Genomic DNA, 24,071 nt, shown 5'->3' on the forward strand with positions numbered 1-24,071 from the left:
GTTACATCTGTCACGGTATCAGACTTCACTGTTCCCCACATGAATACTCAGTAGAATGAAAATAAATCAATTAATTCGGCATTTATATTGGAGGTTCCAGGCAGCCTTAGCCTGAGAATATAATTATTGTCAAAATATTTTAAGTGCCACCGTGAGTGTGTTAAACTTACATCATGTATCATTATATAAGGATTCACATCTTGCATAATATTAACAACCCCTTAACAGAATTGAGGGAAACAGCTTTTTTTCGGAATAGATGACTCTGTTGTAGAATTTCCAAAACGTCTTAGGGACACGTTTACATGCAATCCACTTTCTTATTTCGCGGTTTGCATAGCGTTAACTCGTCCCGAGTTGAACGCTTTGCATGAGCACCAGTTACACTGCACATTTTTTTTTTGGGTAGGCACGGGAAGATTTGCCCATAACCACAGGATGTGAGATTCGAGCCTGGTCTCCCAGCTCCAAAGCCAACAGCTCTGGCTGTTACCCACATTCTCCCCCTGCACTTTGAGGGGGAAAATGCCATTACTAAGGAGGGGCTTCATTATTGCATTGTTTTCACAATATTAATGGTGGGGGCTTTCGATTGTTTTTTGGAAAACTAACCCACTTTAAATGTGAAAGTTTCACTGAATTAACATCCAAAACAAAGTAAATGAACAAAGTTTTGCTTCTTGTTTAGCAAATTTTTGTGTTTTACTCTATTTTTGTGTTATTTTAGTCTTTCGATTTTTCTTAAACGAAATGACCATCAAGTTCCACTAATTAAAAGAAAATATGCATAATTCCAAACATATTCAATACTTTCAGTACCTCTGCTGCACTGGGATGGCACCATGCAATGCTTTGTGTGACTGGCCAACTTGAGGGCCTTCATCTCATTTCAGCAAGCTTGTGGCTAGACAGGCAGGCTGTCACCAACTGTCATGTGCTGTCATTGCTGTCCATTCTATCAACGACCCTTCCATTTGAAACCACAAACCTGAGAGTTGTGCCTAACATTGGCCATGGCCTTTAGTAAAAGGTTATGTTGTCATTATCAATCAATCACTTAGAGTTTATAGAGCACAGCTACTCACCTGTTAGGGTCTCAAGTCTCTAGGGGGAGGTATAGCGCGGACAGGAGGTGGATTAGAAAAGCCATGTTTTCAGTTCCTACATGAAGCTGGGGAGGGAGGTGGTTTGTCTGATGTGGATGGGTAGGGTGTTCCAGGTGGTGGCGGCGAGGTAAGAGAAGGAGCGTCCTCCTGTTCTGGTTTTCCTGATACAGGGTACTTCTGCGAGAGAGAGCTGGGCTGAGCGTTGGGTCCGCTGGGGTACTTGGAAGTTGAGTCGCTGGTTAAGGTAGGCAGGTCCGGAGTTGTGGAGGGCTTTGTGTGCGTAGGTGAGGATTTTGAAAGTGATTCTTTTTTCAATAGGGACCCAGTGCAGTGTGCGTATGTGTTGTGAGATGTGGCAGTGTTGGGGTAGGTCGAGGATCCATCTGGCGGCGGCGTTCAGTATGTTTTGCATTTTGCGGGTGAGTTTTTTGTTGATTTTGCCGTAGAGTGTGTTGCCGTAGTCTAGTCTGCTGGTGATGAGGGCCTGTGTGACAGTCTTTCTATGCTCGCAGGGGATCCATTTAAAGGGCTTTCGTAGGAGGCAGAGGGTGCGAAAGCAGGTGGAGGTGACTGCGTTGATTTGATGGTTCATGCTGAGGTCGGGGTCCAGGATGATTTCAAGGTTGCAGGCATGGCTGGCTGGGGTAGGACGGTTTCCGAGGGTGGGTGGCCACCAGCAGTCGCTCCATGCGTTGGGTTGGGGGCCCAGGAGGAGTCTTGTTTGTGTTGAGTTGAAGGCAGCTATCTCTCATCCAGTTGGCGAGTGCTGTCATGCCCTTGTGGAATTACTGTGTGACCCGCACACAAGGCAAAAAGGATTGTAGGCGGCATACCAGTGACAATCTATTGTGAGAAACTAGCAACTTGCTTCTCCTCATGAATCCTTTGCCCCAGTGACCCAGTCACAATGAGTAAGTAGTTCAGAAGACGCCCTGTGAATGGATGTCAGAAAGCCTCGGCTCTTGACGAACAATTTAAACTTTCACCAGACTACCATTTCAGACTTGATGGCTGTAAGCCCCTCCATTACATATTATTAATAAATAGTCTGATTAATAAAACGATGATGAAATGGTGTGCCTTCCTCTTAAACTCTTTGAATCTTTGTATTGCTACATACACTACGTGCATGCGGCAGCACTACGTGCATGGTAAACAGTGGTGCAGAGTGTGGACCATTGGCCTCTGCTTTCATTGGCCTTCGCTTCCATTTTGGTTCACGACTCCATTTTGTCGAGTCTGGTTCGGTGCAATAGGCACTGTTCTGTGTTTTTCCACAAGCTTCGGCAAGCTGAAGGGTGGGGTGTTTTTCTGCTCAACTTCGCTCCATCTGCCTGGTACGAAGGGCGCTATTTACATTCCACGAGCTATCAGTTAGAACAACAGGGGGATGCGCCTGTACACAAGGAGGAATGCAGGCTTCACCTTGGAGTCCTCTCCTGGGAACTTGGCCCGTTCTGAGGAGACGTCTCGAAGGGTGAACAAGGTACCGCCGATTGCACAATTTGTAAAGGAGGGGGTCTTTTTCTAGAAAAGACTCCTGGGCGTTAGTAAATACTATAAAAGTTGGGGGCCTGGATGGGCTGGTTGAGGAACTCTCTTCTGGGTTGGACGCAACGCCAGGAGGACTGATTGTCCCGAACAGAGGCTCCCTGTGTCAGCTGATTTGGGTTCCCCAGCTTTGTGTACGGCGGAGGGATGCAGACGCTCTTTTCGGTGAAGCTTTTCAATTTATTAAGTGTATTGTGTGTGCGCGCGTAATATGTACTTATTCTTGCAGTCATTTTCATGCTATTGAGCATTGAAGTATATTGTGTGTGCGCGCGTAATATGCACTTATTTTTACAGTAATTTTCATGCTATTGAGCATTGAGGTATATTGTGTGTGCTTGTATTATATGCACTTACTCTTGCAATTATTCACAGAGTGCTTATATCTTTATCATTATTCTCATGTTATTCTCCTGATGTATATATATATATATATATATATTAGTGTGGTTTAGTTTTGCTAGCTGAGAACTTGCCCCTTAAATAAACTTGATTATTCTACTTACGAAGGTGTTTGAGAGTGATTGCTTTACATTGTGCCTTAAAATATCCTGAAGTGCATAGTTTTGATATTCTGAAGAGTAAAGCAGCACAATCTTCTATGTGAGTCTTGTATCCATGTGCGCCCCCTAGTGGCTTACTGCACCTGTATCCCTCTTCATTGATTACCTCGCACTGATCCTCAGGCTCAATCCCCTTAGGCCCATCACCACTTCCTCATCACTGGGCCCAGAGGATCTAGAGGCAGTTCCAGCATCAACTGAGTAATTACATCTGGAGGATCACTATTTACTTTAATAGGCTAATTAATTATGGTCTGTCATTGAACAAGAGAAAAGTTCAAAATAAAGATTCCCCAAGAAAGTAACTGCACTTATTGAGGAAATGAAAAAGCACCCTTAAAACACGAAAAAGGCTCATCCCATAAAATTAGAAAATTTGAAATTTGAGAATTTGTGCATGGACATAGCTTCACAACATTTTCCAATCATGTCCTGATACAAAGTTCTTCCCTATGCAGCCTTGCACAGAGAAGCTGATTTACAGACTAATGATGTCCCAGTCATGGAAAAATTGAATATACAAAATAAATTGCAGTGAGGACAGGCCAGTGAGGGTGTAGGGATGTGGCTTTGGAAGGATGTGGCTGGGGCTCAGAGACCATGTGTTACAGTGTGGGCAAGAGTGGCCTAGAGAGAATCAAGTACCTTGTCATGCAAGGAGGGGATGCACACTGTAGCATCTGTCAATACAAAGGATTAGAAGTGAGCAGGAGAGATATTATGGTGGATGTTCTGAAGGGGGACCACAGCCGAATGACAGCAGGGTGCCAGTCCAACATCTTGCCCTTGTGGCAGGATTCATGGTTTTCCATTGACACAAAGGACCACTAAAATCACCCATCTTTTTAAAACTTAAAGTTTTGGGGATTTTGTGGAGCTTATGTTCTTTAAAATGTATTCATAAAGTTGTAAGCCAATTGACAATGTAAACTTTGAAAGCACAAAGGCTCATACTTATGGGCTTTGTGGTGCAGGGTAGCGCAGCGAGTCACTTTGCTGCACTTCCCTGTGTCTCAAGGAAAGGACAGGAATGTACAGTATTTAAAAGAATACCTCACATTACCTGTCCTTTCCCCTGTGCTAGCGCACTTTAGGCAGCCTAGCGCCAATGCAGAAACTCTTGCACCATGCTGCCTGGGTACCTGCCTTGCATGCTGGATTGTTTTTGTGCTGAAAGGGGCCCTCCCTGCACAAAAACAATCCTGAGAGGCTTTTTCTTTTTTCTATGTGTGCTGCCAAAAGAAGAAAATATGAGGAGAAATAAACACATTTCTCCTCGTTAAGCCCCTTCTGGGAGGCATTTTTTTTTGGGAACATTCCCAGGTTTACAATTTCTTGTAAATGTAGGGATGTGTCAAAATCCATGCATGTTGCGTGGTAACACTCACTCAAGAACCATGAAAATGTCTCCCTGGGGCAGAGTACTGTAACACAGTGGTCTGAACTGTGTTCATCACTGGAGATTTATGAAGTCTGTCTTCATAAATCTCACTTAAAGTTTGCGTCGCTCAAGAGCAACACAAACTGGGTCATAAAGATGACTTTAAATTTTAATATCTCAGGACAGTTCAACCAACCATTTAAAATCTTAGTTACCTGTTGCATGTTTTCTAACCCAGCACTTTCCAACTTCATTTATTCATCATTTTGCCTGCATCTTGGTAAATGTGCCCTAGCGTTTCAATTTAGCACAGCAACTCAAACTCTAGAATTTAAATAAATGGTTGAAAAAACACCTTATCCTTTGATATCCGATTCTTTTATAGGACATGCTTCAAGATTGTTTTCCTTAGCATCTGCCAAATTGATAAACTATTCTTAGTATTATTACTAATTCTCCTATAACTATATATAGTTCCTCCTTGACCTAGTTTTTTTAAAACACTCTTTCCTGCAATTTGTTGAAATTAGCCAAAGACCAGAAGGGAACACCTTATATCACAAATATTAGATTGCTTCTAGGCAATGAAGAATTTGTCCCAGCTTGAGGAATTTGAGTGGGGCTTTAGAACTAAGAGCCAGATATACAAAGCCCTTTTGTGGCACTAGGTCCAGCCTTACAAGTGGGGCAGTGTTTTCATTGGGACAAGAGGGGAAACGCTGGGTGGTAGAAATTTTGTGTATTCCTTCTGATTCTGGAAGAATATATCACAGAAATGCAAGGAAAATGTGCAATTTTAGTCAAAGTGTGAGGTTTGCATGGCATTGTGGGTAAGAAAACTTTATGGGTTCCATTAAAGGCACACCATGCTGTTTTCCTCTGGGTGTGTAGTTTTCAGAAATGCCAGGGTTTGGTAGCTTTTCTTGTGTGTGTGTGCTGAACCAAAGCCCAAAATTTGCAGCTACCCCTTTTGTTGATAATGCCACATTGCATCTTGGACCCCACACTTTTGTGAACACTAAGCCCAATCACACAAACAAGGTGCCATTTTTGTCAGGAGATATGTGAGTTATACATAGAAGTTCTTTAGGGTGACCTCTACAGTTACAGCAGATTGTGCCATATACAACAGTGTCCACTTTGAACATTTTCTTGAATAATTTCACACTAGTAAATGGTTACCTTTGTTAAAAAAATCATCTATGTAGTTCCCACACAATTTTCCCACTGACTCCAAAAGTGGATGAATAACCTGGGGGTCAATCGAAAAGTTCCTACCAGTGTGCACCCTGAAATTATACACATATCCAGTACTACTCTCAAACAGCATATACATCTTAGGGGCATATTTATACTTTTTGCTGCAAAAGTGCACTAGGTCAGTTTTGCATCAAAACGTTTAGCACTGTCTTGAGCCATTCCTGAGCACCAGTCGGGTTCCATATTAATAGAATGGCTCAAGCCGGCGCAAATGGTGGGCTGGCTTAAAAAAATGACATTAGCCGAGTGGGGTGGCGATATGGGAGAAGGAGGTTTTGCAACAAAAAATAACGTTAGGCTGTTTAGAGGCAAAAAAAGCCTCTAACGAGCCAAGCGTCATTTTATGCTACAAAACCATCCATACCACATGACGTGTCTTAGAAAAGACAGGAGTCATACCCACCACCCCAATGGCCAGTACAGGGGACCATTGCACCCTGTGCCGTGCAGGGGGCCCTAAGTTGGTCCCCCTGTAGGAGGCTGGCCTGGTTTGTAGTGCGTACGTAAGGTAATCACACCTTATACCTGGTCCAGTTATCCCTTTTAGTGAAATGTAGGCAGTGTTCTGGCAGCTTAGGCTGTGTTACCAAAAATAAAGGTACTTTATTTTAGTGACACAAGGCCAAAAATATCTTAGAGACAATACTCCTTCTGGAGGTGAGTATTCTACACAATATATTCACGAGTAACCAAAATCAGGTAAGTAAACAGTCATAGAATAATGCAAACAGTAGAAAATACAATAGAATGCAATGGGCCTGGGGCAACACAAACCATATACTAAAATAGTGGAATGCGAATGTTGAATTCCCCCTAGGCAAGTGTAGTGTGTAGAGGGGCGCTGGGAGTGTAGGAAAACACCAAAGGTAAGTAAAGTACCCCACCCCAGAGCCCAGGAAAGCAGGAGTAAAGTACACGAAGTTTACTCAGGACACACTACAAGTTGTGATAATAGATTTGCCAAGAACCAAGCAAGAGTGCAATCAACAAATAATAGATTCCTGGACCTGAAGACCTGTGAGAAGATCAAAGATGAGTCCAGGAAGGACAGGAGCCCCTGCCAACCTAGAAGATGGTGCAAAAGTGGTTTCTCTGGTAAGAAGAACAGTACAGAAGAGCACCAAAGAAGATGGCTGTGGGCTCCTGCTTGGTACAAGTGATGTCCCACGTCAAGTTGTTGGATGCAGGCTGTTTCTGTTGCTGGATTCAGCCAAAAAGCCTTGGTTCAAGCAAGTACGTGGTTTGTGTTAAAAAGGAGCTGCCTGGACCCAGGGGGGTCCTGGAGGTCTCAAAACAGACTCAAGGGACAAAGGGGGCTCTCAGCACTTTAGAGAGCCCTCAGAAGGCCAGGCCACACCCACAGGACTCCCAGAACACAGGGACAAAGATTATACAGAGTGTGGTCATCGCAGCACTACACAGGATGGTCCCACGGCGCCGGAGAACAACACAGCGAGTTGTGCGTTGATAGATGGAGTGCTGGGGACCGGTGCTACTCTGTGCACGAAGGATTCTAAGAAGAAGTGCACAGAAGCCCAGAGAGCTGAAGAAGTCCTGGTGCACAGGGGTAATGTCGCAGCACCAGGAGGTAAGCTCTTACATCCATCAAAATTGGACAGCTGGACCTTAGAACAGTCTGGGTCACGTTGGTCTACCACCTGTGTTGCAGGAAGCACGCTCATCGTCAGGAGAGCAGTCCCAGAGTACCGGTCATCGTCGCAGAAGGGTGCCTGCAGAAGCAGGGAAGTGACTCCATCGCTCCACTGGAGATTACTTTGGATCTTCTGGTGCCGGGTGAAGACAGTCAGTCCTAAAATCGTGCACACCTTGGAAACTGTTGCAAAAGGTAGCTGGAGTTGAAGTTGCAGGTCACATGAGTCGTCCTGAATACTATGTTGCAGTTACAGCGGTTACTGGAGCAGTCTGCGGTTGATCCGACGGTCAGAAGCTGACGCAGAGGATGCAGAAGAGTCCTGGAGGAATCTTGCATACCGAATCTGAGGAAACACCCAGAGGAGAGACCCTAAATAGCCCTGAGAGAGGGATTGGCTACCTACCAGGCATGCACCTATCAGGAGGGGTCTCTGACGTCACCTGCTGGCGCTGGCCACTCAGAGATCTCCAGAGTGTCCCTACACCTTGGCAACCAAGGTGGCTAACGCCAGGGACACTCTGGAGGAGCTCTGGGCATCACCCCTGGGGTGGTGATAGACAGGGGAGTGGTCACTCTCCTTTCCTTTGTCCAGTTTCGCACCACAGCAGGGACTGGTGGACCCTGAACAGGTGTAGACTCGCTTATCCTAGGAGGGCACCATCTGTGCCCTTCAAAGCATTTCCAGAGGCTCTGGGAGGCTACCCCTCCCAAGCCTGTAACAACTATTTCCAAAGGGAGAGGGTGTAACACCCTCCTCCCAAAGGAAATTATTGTTCTGCCTTTCTGGGATTTAGCTGCTCAGACCCCAGGAATGCAGAAACCTGTCTGTGAGGTGGCAGCAGCTGGGGCTGCAGTGGAAACCTCAGAGAGCTGGTTTGGCAGTACTGAGGGTCCATTGTGGAGCCCTCAGGGTGTATGTGATTGGCCCCCCATTACCAGATTTAGAATGGGTGGACAATTACATGATCTTAGACACCTCATGTGGCCATATTCGGAGTTACCATTGTGCAGCTACATATATGTATTATCATATACGTAGTGCACATGTGTAATTGTATTCCCGCACTCACGAAGTCCGGGGAATTGGCCCTGGAGAACGCGAGGGCACCTTTGCTAGTGCAAGGGTGCCCTCACACTCAGTAACTTTGCACCTAGCCTTCAGTAAATGAAGGTTAGAGATATAGGTGACTTATAAGTTACTTAAGTGCAGTGAAAATGGCTGTGAAATAGTGTGGGCACTATTTCACTCATGCTGCAGTGACAGTCCTGAAGAACGGTTTGTCTGAGCTCCTAATGGGTGGCAAAAGAAATGCTGCAGCCAATAAGGATCTCCTGGAATCCCAATGCCCTGGGTACCTAGGTACCATATAGTAAGTACTTATAAGGGGGGTCCAATGTGCCAATTTGAATTGGAATGTGGAGTCACTAAATTATAGTGACAAATTTGGTAAGTAGAGAGAGCATAACCAGTGGAGTTCTGGTTAGCATACTGACAACACACAAATATGCCACAAACTATGAGCACTGAGGTCCTGGCTAGCAGGATCCTTGTGAGACAGGCAAAACACACTAACAAATAGTGTTTTAACTATGAGCTCTTGGGTCCTGGCTAGCAGGATCCCAGTGAAACAGGAAAAACACACTGACAAAAATGGGGGTAACCATGCTAGCAAGAGGCTACTTTCTCACAACTGGCTTTCTCTGGGGTGGGGATTAAGTCTGGCACTTTTGTCCCTAAAATACTGTTCAGAATACAAATTGGTCTGATCACTAATGTCATTCAAAATTCATATGTTACTATTATTACACCAAAAAAAAAAACACATTGAGGAAGGGTAATGATACTCATTTGGAGCAAACAGTACACACAACTTTTCCTTACCGAACAAATGCAACTACAAAAACTGCAGATCTACCAATGCCAAAACTGCAAGCAAGAGTCACCACCAAAGAAAGAAAATCTTCACACTAGAATAAAAATGAGAAATAAAACATTAAGAACACAAATGCAAATTATGACAAGAAATAAAACAATTAACATTATAAAACACTATGAAATCTGTCTTTGGAGGCAGATCTGCTTCACAAATGTCTGGTCTGCCCCAAAGAGGAGAACAAAGCAAAGACAACAAATTGACACCCCAGCCAAACACCACTTCATACACACACCACCATCCAATCACCAGCCACACACATTGCCAAATGCCATTCAGCACACTCCACCAGCTAAATGTCAGTACACCCACAGCCAGCCAAATGCCAGTATATGCAGGGTCTAGTTCACACACACACATGCACACACACCGAAACATATTCCCTGGTGTCCAGTGGTTTTCTCCCCTATTTGGGGGCAGATCTATCTAAAGAATGGCTGATCTGTTCAAAGGAGGGGCAGAAAATGGTCGAAACACTTCCCCAATAATGGCGAGTGGACCTAGCTCATGGGGCCACAGCCCGACATCTAAACAAAATATTCTCTTGTGTCTAGTGGTTTTCGGCATCCCTTGGGGCAGATAGATCTAAATATGTGGCCGACCTCCCTCCGGAGAGGGACTAAAAACAGCCAAAAAAATGGCCAAACAATGGACAGGGATCCTTGCCCAAGACATCTAAAAAAAAAAAATTCCTGGTTTCTAGTGGTTGCCTGCCCCTTTGTGGGCAAATGGGCCTAAAAAAGATGGCCGATCTGTCCATAGGGAGCAGAAACTGGCACAAATAATGCCACAATAATGGGGAGCGACCCTTGCCCAAGGTCCACACTTTGACATCTAAAATAATGTTATCCCAGGAATCTAGCGGATTTCTGTCCCCATTTGGGGGCAGATGGGTCTCTAAAAAATTTCGATCTGCCACTGGGGAGTGAGATATGTCCAAAATAATGCCACAATAATGGGGAGTGACCCTTGCAAAAGGGGCCAATCTCCAACATATAACTAACATAAACCTTGGTGTCTAGTGGACATCTGTACCACCACATTGGGGGCAGATTGGCCTAAAAAAAAAAAAAACATTGGCTGATCTGCCTCCAGTGGGACAAAAAAATGTCAAAATACGATCCCACTAATGGGAAGCTACCCTTGCCCAGGGGGTCTATCCACTCTAGAGAAGAAAATCCCTGGTGGCTAGTGGGTGCATTCCTACTGCACTATCGCAGCCCCACCCGTGATCCTGCAGTAGCAACTATTTCTTTCCCCCGGTGCCTCTCCCATCCCACCCCAGAGAACAAATTTACCTTCCTCCTGGACTTGCAGGAAGCAAATGGCTTCCAGTGTGTTCCCGGGGTATTTACTGATGTGGGTGCGCATCATGAAAGCTGACATCAACAGATCACTGGGGGAAGGGTCAGGGGTGGCAGAAGTAACACTTCCATGGCCATCCCTAGTGGGGCATTTGTTGGGTGGGTTGGGCCAAGGGAGGAGCATTAGTGCTTCCCCATGGGTGAGTGTTAGGACGGTCTGAAGCCATCATCTGCACACACCCACCATGGCTGAGGACGGCTACAGGCTTTCTTCTGCATGGAATGAGTTATTCTCCTGTAGTGATTGTTGTGGAAGCAAAAAGAATAGTTTGATAATGTTGCCAGTCTCATACTCTTCAAGAAAAACCACAAAAATTAGTGAGCCATTTGTCCAATAATGTGCATTATCTATCTATCTATCTATCTATCTATCTATCTATCTATCTATCTATCTATCTATCTATCTATCTATCTATCTATCTATCTAACCAAACTTGCGAGTTTTTCAGAGTTCAATAATATATTGAAATCTTATGGCTAAATTATTACACTACAACATCACTAAACAAAATAAAATGATGGACAGAGGGTTGAAACTTTTCAAACACTAGCCCCCAGTCACATATCTTAGTTTAATCAATTGTCATGTCCTCCTTGGACAGAAAACAAGCATCCTGAGACTGGTTTGAGGGTGTGTCACCCTTTATCAGCCAGGCTAGCTTTAATCCAGTGGTGCAGTGAGTACAGGACCCACGTCTAGGCATACCCTTCCCACTTAGGGTGACAAAAAAACAGATGATGGACGGAATGCTGAACGATGCAAACATTCACTCCTATACACAAAGGTCTGGATTTAATCCAAACTTTTTTTGACCACCACGCCGCCCCAGTTTGGACCCAGACATTTTCAAATCAGTCTTGAACCTGTTCCCCATGGGAACAGTCCAGTCCTTCCTGCACAAAAACTATCCTGTCTGAAACACAGGCACTCTTGCATCACAGCACAAGGGTGCCTGCTTTGTCCCTAGGTAGTCAAAAAGGCACCAGCGCAAGGAAATGACAGGAATGCATCATATTATATTAAATATGGCCTATTCCTGCCCTTTCACACAGTGCAATAAGTGGATGGATGTGGAACGCTCCGTGAAAGCTACAGCAATATGTCACTACGTCTCTAATGTATTTATGATGGGTGTATTGTGGCTATTAGCACAATACCCAGTGGAAAATCTGTTTTTATTTTCCTTAAGGCAAATCAACCATAGAAGGCTGCTTACTGATCTGTAGTATCCTTTCGAGCATTAATTAATGGGAGTAAAAGAAAGCAGAAATTTGAATATTGTCCAAAATGTTGGCTAAAAATGCCTTCCAACTTAGATACTTCATTGAAATGATACAGATTTGACTCAATAACTCTTTAAGTCAAAGTGTGAGAGTCTACTGAAGGATTTATCGTTATCTGCATCTGTATTTTCATTTAGTTCTTCAGCCCTCAACATGAGCCCACATGATATACTGATGGAGAAACTGGTACGTGACCACTCAAATGGACTTGGATCATTTGTCATTGGTTTTGACACTGAAACGTGTCCTTCCTTACGAAATCAGATATTCTCAAATTAAGATGCCTGTTCTGCCAGACTTTGGTACATTCCCCCCTTCCAAAATGGACATATAAGGGATCCCCTGGCATACCGTCTGGGTATACCGTTCACTTTTCTTTTGCAGCCTCGTGTTCTGTATTCCCATCTTGTATTGGTTGCCTTACCTGGCTCAATCTGTCAGCCTCTGTGGTATAGTGTGGTATAGTGTATAGAATAGAGGATGCATCTCGGTGGTCCTACAAACGTGATGCAAGGTTTAGATAAACCTCATGCCCTGGTATTGTGCTGCACAGTAGTTGTATACAAAGACATTTCTCAATTTCTATAAACCAAAAGATTATGGATGGCTCTACTAGTCTTGCAAAAATAGCATTTTTCTTCAGTTAACTACTTTTCAAATATGGGTGCAAGCTATGAAAGAGTGTCCTCTATCTTATGACAACAGTCTTCTCTGTATTATTCTCGGGCTGTTTAACTACAATACACACAAGTTGAGCTAAACTCAAATATTAAATCACTGCAAAATATAAATGCATTATCTTATTCTACTGGGTATGAATATGTACATATTATAATTCTAGAGGTTAATATTCACATTTGGATGGATATTGAACACAACAGTATTCCAGAAATAATATATTGTTGAGGAAAATGTGTTAGCGCCTTTAAATGTCTTCTCTCTCTCTCACTAGCCTATTCCAGCTTCAAAAGCTCTACTCTTTGTAGAATGCTTGAGTATAAAATAAGCAATAGTCAAAGTAGTTCAAGGTCAATGAAGCTGAAATTCCACCACTTGATTAAGTAATCCCAAAGGGTAGAGAAGGCAGAGCATAGGCACATTTCAATCTTACAAGAACAAATGTGCCCAATTCATTCTCATGAATAAAGGTGAGAGCTTTGCACTCTCACGAGAAAGGGCCTCGACGCTGTTCCAAGATATCGTGCAGACATTATGTTGATACACAACACACTGGTATTAGATTCAAGGACACATGATGGAAATGCTGCATTGTTTGGCACAAGGACGTTGTTTTAAGATGTTTGATTTGTGACGGAAGGCTGCTTGCTTCATGCATTTACACCAGGCACTATATTTGTCATACTTTACAAAGAGCAGGGGATACATCGGCATGTAGTGTTACTTTGAACAAACCAGTTAATACATGATTACTGCTGAGATGTGGGTTGTGGGTCAGAAAGACACACTACCATGCCGTATAAAACAAACTTGGTAGAGTTAACGAAGAGTGCAGACAAATTGGCGGGTTTACTGCTGGCAGTGCTACCGCGTAGTTGGTAAGGATATACATGGTACATTGTGGCCAGCAACCACAATAATCACATTGACGGGAGCAGCGAGCACACCAAGCATTCAAACACTAGCCACATGTACTACTTTAAATATTGTTACAACTGTGACGGTATCAGACTTCACTGTTCCCCACATGAATACTCAGTAGAATGAAAATAAATCAATTAATTCGGCATTTATATTGGAGGTTCCAGGCAGCCTTAGCCTGAGAATATAATTATTGTCAAAATATTTTAAGTGCCACCGTGAGTGTGTTAAACTTACATCATGTATCATTATATAAGGATTCACATCTTGCATAATATTAACAACCCCTGAACAGAACTGAGGGAAACAGCTTTTTTTCGGAATAGATGACTCTGTTGTAGAATTTCCAAAACGTCTTAGGGAAACGACTACATGCAACCCACCTTCTTATTTTGCGGTTTTGCATAGCGTTAACTCGATCCGTGTCGCACGCTTTGCATGAGCACCAGTTACATTGCACATTTATTTTTGGTAGGCACGGGGAGATTTGCCCATAACCACAGGAAGTGAGATTCGAGCCTGGTTTCTCAGCTCCAAAGCCAACAGCTCTGGCTGCTACCCACATTCTACCCCTGCACTTTGAGGGGGGAAATGCCATTACTAAGGAGGGGCTTCATTATTGCATTGTTTTCACAATATTAATGGTGGGGGCTTTCGATTGTTTTTTGGAAAACTAACCCACTTTAAATGTGAAAGTTTCACTGAATTAAAATCCAAAACAAAGTAAATGAACAAAGTTTTGCTTCTTGTTTAGCACATTTTTGTGTTTTACTCTATTTTTTTGTTATTTTAGTCTTTCGATTTTTCTTAAACGATATGACCATCAAGTTCCACAAATTAAAAGAAAATATTCATAATTCCAAACAAATGCAATACTTTCAGTACCTCTGCTGCACTGGGATGTCACCATGCAATGCTTTGTGTGACTGGCCAACTTGAGGGCCTTCATCTCATTTCAGCAAGCTTGTGGCTAGACAGCCAGATTGTCACCAACTGTCATGTGCTGTCATTCCTGTCCTTGCTCTCAAGGACCCTTCCATTTGAAACCACAAACCTCACGGTTGTGCCTAACATTGGCCATGGCCTTTAGTAAAAGGTTATGCTGTCATTATTAATCAATCAATCAGAGTTTATAGAGCACAGCTACTCACCTGTTAGGGTCTCAAGTCACTGGGGGGAGGTATAGTGCGGACGGGAGGTGGATTAGAAAAGCCATGTTTTCAGTTCCTTCATGAAGCTGGGGAGAGAGGTGGTTTGTCTGATGTGGATGGATAGAGTGTTCCAGGTGGTGGCGGCGAGGCAGGAGAAGGAGCGTCCTGCTGTTCTGGTTTTCCTGATACAGGGTATGTTAGAAATTGGGTTTTTGGTTGGCAGTCAGGTTACCCCCTGTCCAAGCAAAAGCCCTCACTCTAGTCAGGGTAAGTCACACACAATCCAAGATTATCCTGTGCCCACCCTCTGGTAGCTTGGCACGAGCAGTCAGGCTTAACTTAGAAGGCAATGTGTAAAGTATTTGTGCAATAAATCATACAATACCACCATAAAGCACCACAAAAATACACCACACAGTGTTTAGAAAAATATATATAATATTTATCAGGATAATTGTAGGTCAAAAAGAATAAAGTTGCAATGGGAAATAGTAGAGATATCACTGAAAAGTGATATAAAGGGGGTCATTCTAACTTCGGCGGGCGGCGGAGGCCGCCCGCCAAAGTTCCCCCGCGTGAATACCGCAGCGCGGTCAAATGACCGCCGCAGTAATTCTGACTTTCCCGCTGGGTGGGAGGGCGACCGCCAAAAGGCCGCCCGCCCGCCCAGCGGGAAAGCACCAGCAACGAGGAAGCCGGCTCCGAATGGAGCCGACGGAGTTGCTGGTGTGCGAGAGGTGCAGTTGCACCCGTCGCGATTTTCAGTGTCTGCTAGGCAGACACTGAAAATCAATGTGGGGCCCTGTTAGGGGGCCCCTGCAGTGCCCATGCCATTGGCATGGGCACTGCAGGGGCCCCCATGGGCCCCACGACACCCGTTCCCGCCAGCCTGGTTCTGGCGGTGAAAACGGCCAGAACCAGGCTGGCGGGAAGGGGGTCGGAATCCCCATGGCGGCGCTGCTTGCAGCGCCGCCGTGGAGGATTCACAGGGCAGGGGAAAACCGGCGGGAAACCACCGGTTTCCCTTTTCTGACCGCAGCGTCAGAATTGCCCTTGATGCACCGCCAGCCTGTTGGCGGTGCATCCTCCAACCCCGGCCCTGGCGGTCCATGACCGCCAGGGTTGGAATCAGGGCCAAAGTGTCTTAAGTCTTTAGAATATAAACAAAGTCTCTTTCAAGCACAAGTACCTGGTTTGGAGTGGAAAAATCTCCTCAGATGGCCACAAAGGAAGAGGTGCGTGGAAAAAGGGTGTGTGCGTCGATTTCTCCCCAGCACACACGGACTCGCGTCGTTATTTTCCACGCGGGGAAGTCATGCGTCATTTTCCGGCGCGCGGACAGTCTCTTTCTGTGGATTGTGGGGATTACCAGATGTCCCGGGTCTGTGCGTGGATTTTCCTGCTTGTTCTCCGGCTGCGCGTCTGTCTGCGGGGCTGCGCGTCGAAATTACGATCTCACGGCAGGCGTCGCGTCGATTTCTCCTCTAGACGTTGGTCTGCGGGGCTGCGCGTCGGAATTACGATATCACGGCAGGTGTCGCGTCGATTTCTCCTCTAGAGGTCGGACGGCGTTGTCCTTGCGAAGCCGTGCGTCGGATTTTCGGTCGTCCAAAGAGCGTCGCGTTGATCAGCGTCGGTGTGCGGCGTTTTTCTCGCCGCGGAACAAGCTGTGCGTCGAAGCCTTTTTGGTCCTGAGACTTCAGGGAACAGGAGGCAAGCTCTATCCAAGCCCTTGGAGAGCACTTTCACAGCCAGACAAGAGTTCAGAAAGGCAGCAGGGCAACAGCAAGGCAACAGTCCTTTGTAGAAAGCAGACTGGTGAGTCCTTTGAGCAGCCAGGCAGTTCTTCTTGGCAGGATGTAGTTTCTTGTTCAGGTTTCTTCTCCAGCAAGTGTCTGATGAGGTAGGGCAGAGGCCCTGTTTTATACCCAAATGTGCCTTTGAAGTGGGGGAGACTTCAAAGAGTGGCTAAGAAGTGCACCAGGTCCCCTTTCAGTTCAATCCTGTCTGCCAGGGTCCCAGTAGGGGGAGTGGCAGTCCTTTGTGTGAGAGCAGGCCCTCCACCCTCCCAGCCCAGGAAGACCCATTCAAAATGCAGATGTATGCAAGTGAGGCTGAGTACCCTGTGTTTGAGGTGTGTCTGAGTGAATGCACAAGGAGCTGTCAACCAAGCCCAGCCAGACGTAGATTGTAAGGCACAGAAAGATTTAAGTGCAAAGAAATGCTCACTTTATAAAAGTGGCATTTCTAGAATAGTAATATTAAATCCGACTTCACCAGTCAGCAGGATTTTGTATTACCATTCTTGCCATACTAAATATGACCTTCCTGCTCCTTTCAGATCAGCAGCTGCCACTTCAACAGTGTATGAGGGCAGCCCCAATGTTAGCCTATGAAGGGAGCAGGCCTCACAGTAGTGTAAACACGAATTTAGGAGTTTTACACTACCAGGACATATAGCTACATAGGTACATGTCCTGCCTTTTACCTACACAGCACCCTGCTCTAGGGGTTACCTAGGGCACACATTAGGGGTGACTTATATGTAGAAAAAGGGGAGTTCTAGGCTTGGCAAGTACTTTTAAATGCCAAGTCGGGGTGGCAGTGAAACTGCACACACAGGTCTTGAAATGGCAAGCCTGAGACAAGGTTAAGGGGGCTACTTGAGTGGGTGGCACAACCAGTGCTGCAGATCCACTAGTAGCATTTAATCTACAGGCCCTAGGCACCTGTAGTGCATAGTACTAGGGTCTTATAAGTAGATTAAATAGTTCAATCAGGTATGATCCAAAGTTAACATGTTTAAAGGGAGAGAGCATGTGCACTTTAGCACTGGTTAGCAGTGGTAAAGTGCGCAGAGTCTTAAAACCAGCAAAAACAGTATCCAAAAAGTGGAGGGAGGCAGGCAAAAAGTTAGGGGTGACTACCCTAAGGCTGTCAGGTCTAACAGGGTACTTCTGCGAGAGAGAGCTGGGCTGAGCGTAGGGTCCGGTGGGGTACTTGGAAGTTGAGTCGCTTGTTAAGGTAGGCAGGTCCGGTGTTGTGGAGGGCTTTGTGTGCGTAGGTGAGGATTTTGAAAGTGATTCTTTTTTCAATAGGGACGCAGTGCAGTGTGCGTAGGTGTTGTGAGATGTGGCAGTGTTGGGGTAGGTCGAGGATCCATCTGGCGGCGGCGTTCAGTATGTTTTGCATTTTGCGGGTGAGTTTTTTGTAGATTCCGCCGTGTAGTGTGTTGCCGTAGTCTAGTCTGCTGGTGATAAGGGCCTGTGTGACAGTCTTTCTATGCTCGCAGGGGATCCATTTGAAGGGCTTGCATAGGAGGCGGAGGGTGCGAAAGCAGGTGGAGGTGACTGCGTTGATTTGATTGTTCATGCTGAGGTCAGGGTCCAGGAGGATTTCAAGGTTGCAGGCATGGCTTGCTGGGGTAGGACGGTTTCCAAGGGTGGGTGGCCACCAGAAGTCGCTCCATGCGTTGAGTTGGGGGCCCAGGATGATTCTTGTTTGTGTTGAGTTGAAGGCAGCTATCTCTCATCCAGTTGGCGACTGCTTTCATGCCCTCGTGGAATTACTGTGTGACCAGCACACAAGGCAGTAAGGATTGTAGGCGACATACCAGTGACAATCTATTGTGATAAACTAGCAACTTGCTTCTCCTCATGAATCCTTTGCCCCAGTGACCCAGGCACAATGAGTAAGTAGTTCAGAAGACACCCTGTAAATGGATGTCAGAAAGCCTCGGCTCTTGACCAACACTTTACACTTTCACCAGACTACCATTTCAGACTTGATGGCTGTAAGCCCCTCCATTACATATGATTAATAAATAGTCTGATTAATAAAACAATGACAAAATGGTGTGCCTTCCTCTTAAACTCTTTGAATCTTCTATGTGAGACTTGTATTCATGTGTGCCCCCTAGTGGCTTACTGCACCTGTATCCCTCTTCATTGATTAGCCCCACTGATCCTCAGGCTCAACCCCCTTAGGCCCATCACCACTTCCTCATCACTGGGGCCAGAGGATCTAGAGGCAGTTGCAGCATCACCTTTAGTAGCAACTGAGTAATTACATCTGGAGGATCACTATTTACTTTAATAGGCTAATTAATTATGCTCTGTCATTGAACAAGAGAAACGTTCCATATAAACATTCCCCATGAAAGTAACTGCACTTATTGAGGAAATGAAAAAGCACCCTTATAACACTAAAAAGGCTCATCCCATAAAATGTGAAAATTTGAAATTTGAGAATTTGTGCATGGACAAAGCTTCACAACATTTTCCAATCATGTCCTGATACAAAGTTCTTCCCTACTCAGTCCTGCACAGAGAAGCTGATTTACAGCCTAATGATGTCCCAGTCATGGAAAAATTGAATATACAAAAGAAATTGCAGTGATGACAGGCCAGTGAGGGTGTAGGGATGTGGCTTTGGAAGGATGTGGCTGGGGCTCAGAGACCATGTGTTACACAATGTGGGCAAGACTGGCCTAGAGGGATTCAAGTACCTTGTCATGCAAGGAGGGGATGCACACTGTAGCATCTGACAATACAAATGATTAGAAGTGAGCAGGAGAGATATTAGGGTGGATGTTCTGAAGGGGGACCACAGCCAAATGACAGCAGGGTGCCAGTCCAACATCTTGCCCTTGTGGCAGGATTCATGGTTTCCCATTGACACAAAGGACCACTGAAATCACCCATCTTTTTAAAACTTTAAGTTTTTGGGATTTTGTGGCGCTTATGTTCTTTAAAAAGTATTCATAAAGTTGTAAGCCAATAGACAATTTAAACTTTGAAAGCACAAAGGCTCATACTTATGGGCTTTGTGGTGCAGGGTAGTGCAGCAAGTCACTTTGCTGCACAGCCCTGTGTCTCAAGGAAAGGACAGGAATGTACAGTATTTAAAAGAATACCTCACATTACCTGTCCTTTCCCCTGTGCTAGCGCACTTTAGGCAGCCTAGCGCCAATGCAGAAACCCTTGCACCATGGTGCCTGGGTACCTGCTTTGCATGCTGGATTGTTTTTGTGCTGAAAGGGGCCCTCCCTGCACAAAAAGAATCCTGAGAGGCTTTTTCTTTTTTCTATGTGTGCTGCCAAAAGAGGAAAATATGAGGAGAAATAAACATATTTCTCCTCGTTAAGCCTCTCCTGGGGAGGCATTTTTTTGGGAACATTCCCAGGTTTACAAGTTCTTGTAAATGTAGGGATGTGTCAAAATCCATGCATGTTGCGTGGTAACACTCACTCAAGAACCATGAAAATGTCTCCCTGGGGCCGAGTACTGTAACACAGTGGTCTGAACTGTGTTCATTACTGGAGATTTATGAAGTCTGTCTTCATAAATCTCACTTAAAGTTTGCGTTGCACAAGAGCAACACAAACAGGGTCATAAATATGACTTTAAATTTTATATCTCAGGACAGTTCAACCAACCATTTAAAATTTTAGTTACCTGTTGCATTTTTTCTAACCCAGCACTTTCCAACTTCATTTATTCATCATTCTGCCTGCATCTTGGAAAACGTGCCCTAGCGTTTCAATTTAGCACAGCAACTCAAACTCTAGAATTTAAATAAATGGTTGAAAAAACACCTTATCCTTTGATATCCAATTCTTTTATAGGACATGTTTCAAGAGTGTTTTCCTTAGCATCTGCCAAATTGATAAACTATTCTTAGTATTATTACTAATTCTCCTATAAAATATTACACTTTATGAAAGAGGTGCAGAGCTTTTAAAATCCTTAGTGGTTTTCTCATGCCATTACAGATAACGTTTTGCATGCACCATGTACAATGCTGGCATAAATTTTTTTCGGAGACGTCCATAAGTCACCTGTGTGGCATAATTAATTTGTCTGTAAGTCCCCTGTAAAGTGGTATACTATATACCAAAGACCTGTAAACGAAATGCTTCTAGTGGGCCTACAGTGCAGACCTAAGTCACCGCTAAGGTAGACCCTATATAGCCCTATGGGCAGGTTGATGTGTATGTAAAAGGCAGGACATGTACTTTTATATTTTGCAATTCCTATTTGTGACACACAGCCCATGTAGTTTTTCACTATTGTGAGGGCTGCTCTTCCCATAGGTTAGCATTGGAATTTCCTTTATATATTTTTAAGTAATAATTTTTGATCTGAAAGAAGAAGTGTGGACATGTTAGGTGTATTTGGCATGGTAGTGAGAAATCCTGCTTACTGGTGTAGTTACTGTTTTAGAAATGCCGCTTTTAGAAAGTGGGTATTTCTCTGTGCTTATAACTCTTTAGTTTTGTGGCCTGACTCCAATCCACATCTATGATACACTTTGTGCATACTTCCTAGACATCCATCACACAAGAGGGGCTAGTTGTATCTGCATACTGATAGTCGTCCTGGGCTTGGGAAAAGTGATGTGGGGTGCACTTACATGTCAATAGGCTGTGTCCCTGCCTCACACAATGAGCTGATTTCCCCCTACTGATGTCTGGAGCCAGAGCTGGCTTGAAAGGGTTGTGCTACACTTGAAAGGGTTCCTTTGAAGGCACCCCTGAACAAAAACATTTTGGTGTATAAGTACAGAGTCTCCGACCACATGTTTTTAGAGCACATTTAGAACTGGGAATGAACCTCTGTCACAAAGATGGCTGTGCTGCACAAAGGACTAATCTGGACTGCTCTTCTGCTGTTGTCCTGCTGCCTGCTACTTGCTGGGTGGCCTAAAGGACACACTGGATTTCATTTCTGTTTGTTGCTCTTCTCTCAGCTGCCCCCTGTCTCTATTCTCACAAGGCACTGCGGTATTGCCAGGAGGAACCGTCACTTGTGCTACTTTGTTTCTTGTGTGCTGGCCTGCCCGCCTGATAGGCTGCTGGATAAACTGACACCCTGTGATTAGGTCTCTTGTGCTGGCCCGCCTATTGCATCTCTTTTGCCCCATCTAAGTGTTCTCCCAGGGCTTGGTGTCATGCTCTGTTTCTGGCAAGTCAGCAAGCGGGAAGCACTGTGGCTTACTCCATGGCTCGCAGATAAAGCACATTCTGCGTGCTCCTTTTCTGGCCATTCTGGTGTATGTTGTGCCCTCTCCTGCACGTCTGCTTGGTGAGCACTTTGATCTGGTTTGTTTCTAAAAGCACAGAGTGAGCGCCACACCTGGACTGACTTTGCCTGTGTGGAAGGGCTGTGTGCTTCTTTCCTCTTCCCTGACGGTGCACTCAGCAAGGAGATGCCGCAGCACCAGAGAAGCCCCTCTTCAAAACCATATGTGACACACGCTGCAAGGGTGCTGAGCCTCCTGAAGAAGGGGGCCCCAATGGAAAAAAACACTTTTGCTTCCCCGGTTGTACATGTTGCCCTGACAACCAGGGCTTCCTCGCCACACCATCCTACAGTGAGACAACCTCGGCTCGTCAGACTCCTACTGCACCAAGTACACTATCATTGTAGTTGTCCATGTGTTGCGGGCTGCACAACTGAAGTATTCCACCTGCGAAGGACCTAGCAAGGTTTTCCCACTGATCCCTGAAGTGTGTTTGTGCTCCTGTCAAGGAGATTACCATATGATGTGTAAGTGATCCTCATTTGTCTCTGTGCCTACACTCGGGGCCTGATTATCGTAGTAGGTGTAATAGGATAACAAGTATGCTGTGCCCTAGTATGTCATGATGGTGTATGTACTGGGTTACTGAATGATAATCACTGATATGCAGACAGCAATGTACCCAATATTGATGATCCATGATGAAATTTGGTAATTCATGCCCATTTTCATATCCTGATTTGATTTCTTGCACCCACATGGTGATCTCATGTACCTTTTTCTAATCAGATGCATTTTGCACTATGATGTTGTATTGTATATCATTTTGGAGCCTCACTGGCAGAGTACAGAGTTCTATCTCAGCCCTTGCATTAAATGCACAATATTCCCTATATCAACTTGGTCTTAAGGTATATGCAATATAGAGAAACATATTTCTTATATAATCACGTGTGGAATTTTTTGTGGTGTTTTTACTATGTCACTGGTGTGAGTGTATTATGAAAACACTTTCCACATTGCCTCTGGAGATAAGCCTGACTGCTCTGTGCCAAGCTATCAGGGGGTGAGCACAGATTTTCTTTGATGTGTAACTTACTTGCCCTAACTATAGTCGTGGGTTCGGCCTGTTTTAGGTGCACACCCTTGCCAACCAGAAACCCAATTTCTAACTGTCTCTTCATGGTGTGATAGAGCTATTCAAATTAAGACATGTAGTCACACACATTGAAAGATGTCTTGATAGGCAAATGGATCATCTTAAAATGTACCAGATCCTTACATTTTAAGAGGTACCAAGTTCCTTAAGGTGCCTAAGTCCTTGGTGTAGATTTATCAAACAACACAGCTCAGTGCTCTCACTGGCGAACAAAAGGAGCAAAGGCTGCTCATCAACGACACTTGATGGTAAATGAAGGTGCTTTGTTGTACAGCATTGTTTTGAGGTGCCCCAAATAGTACCCTCTCTGCACAACTGCACACATTCATTGAGACACCAACTGAGATTCATTTCCTTAAGTGTTCCACTGCAAAATATATCAATTTTTACTTCTTACTTTCAACTAATATCATCAAATATAGAGGAATCACTGAACTCCACTAGAGGCCACAATTGCAGTGTTTTTCAGGCATCATAAATTCCACAATTGTACTTGAGGCTTTAGTCACTAAGTCCATTTTAGCCCAGTAAAACCTAGCAATTCTCAATACCCTTCTGTTACCCATAAGAATTCTCTCTTGGTCATTCATATTTGTTAATTCCTTTGTTTTCACTCTAATTTTTTAATACAGTAGCTTGGTTTGAGGTGTTTGAGACAGCCAACAAAAGTTTTGAGTTTTTACTAGAATCATCTATTTCATTCCCTGCATGTCACCCTGAATTACAAAAAAGGCTGAATGAAGTTCAGTCTTCTACCTGACTTTAGAGTTTGTGTCACTGAAGGACTTAGTTATTACAATTATAATAGAAAATTAAAATGTTTTTTAGAGTTGTACTTATTGATTTACTTTACTTCCCTACAGCTGGCTTATATGGACTTCATTTTCAGAAAAAATGATATTTCGCTTTGAAGGAAGAATTTGAAGATTGCGAATTTATGCCTTACTAACAAATCCTTCAATATGTTTCCTCATTATAAACATGACACCGAATCAAATCCCATTTACATGTGTTCGTTTTGCAACCAGATAGATTTCCCGTC

The sequence above is a fragment of the Pleurodeles waltl genome, chromosome 3_1 (genome assembly GCF_031143425.1).
Source record: "Pleurodeles waltl isolate 20211129_DDA chromosome 3_1, aPleWal1.hap1.20221129, whole genome shotgun sequence".
NCBI classification, from domain to species: Eukaryota; Metazoa; Chordata; class Amphibia; order Caudata; family Salamandridae; genus Pleurodeles; species Pleurodeles waltl.